Here is a 389-nt window from a genome sequence, read left to right as displayed (position 1 = left end):
TTAAGGAAAAGGCCCGGGGTAACACATGGCCATGCGGAGAGGTGAGGACCACCCCCACTCCTGCAGAAATAGAGCCGCTCACGCCTGCGCGAGACGCGCCATCGAAGAACATCTGCCACACCTCTGGCGACGAAGTCATATTGGCTTCGGGAGGTTCATCTGGCAAATCTTCGAATAGATCGGTCTTCACCCCCAGCGGGTGACTAGCCATGAGATCGCAAATGGCCTGTCCCTTAACTGATTTCTGCGGCATGAAGTGGATGTCGTATTGAGAGAGCAGAAGCGCCCATCTGGCCAGGCACCAGTTTAACGCTGCAGGTTGTGTCATGAAGACCCGAATGGGATTCATTCGGGAGATGACATGGATGGTTTGGCCAACCAAGTAGTGC

The sequence above is a fragment of the Asparagus officinalis genome, chromosome 1, assembly GCF_001876935.1.
Source record: "Asparagus officinalis chromosome 1, Aspof.V1, whole genome shotgun sequence".
Classification (NCBI taxonomy): domain Eukaryota; kingdom Viridiplantae; phylum Streptophyta; class Magnoliopsida; order Asparagales; family Asparagaceae; genus Asparagus; species Asparagus officinalis.
This window is presented reverse-complemented; position numbering follows the sequence as displayed.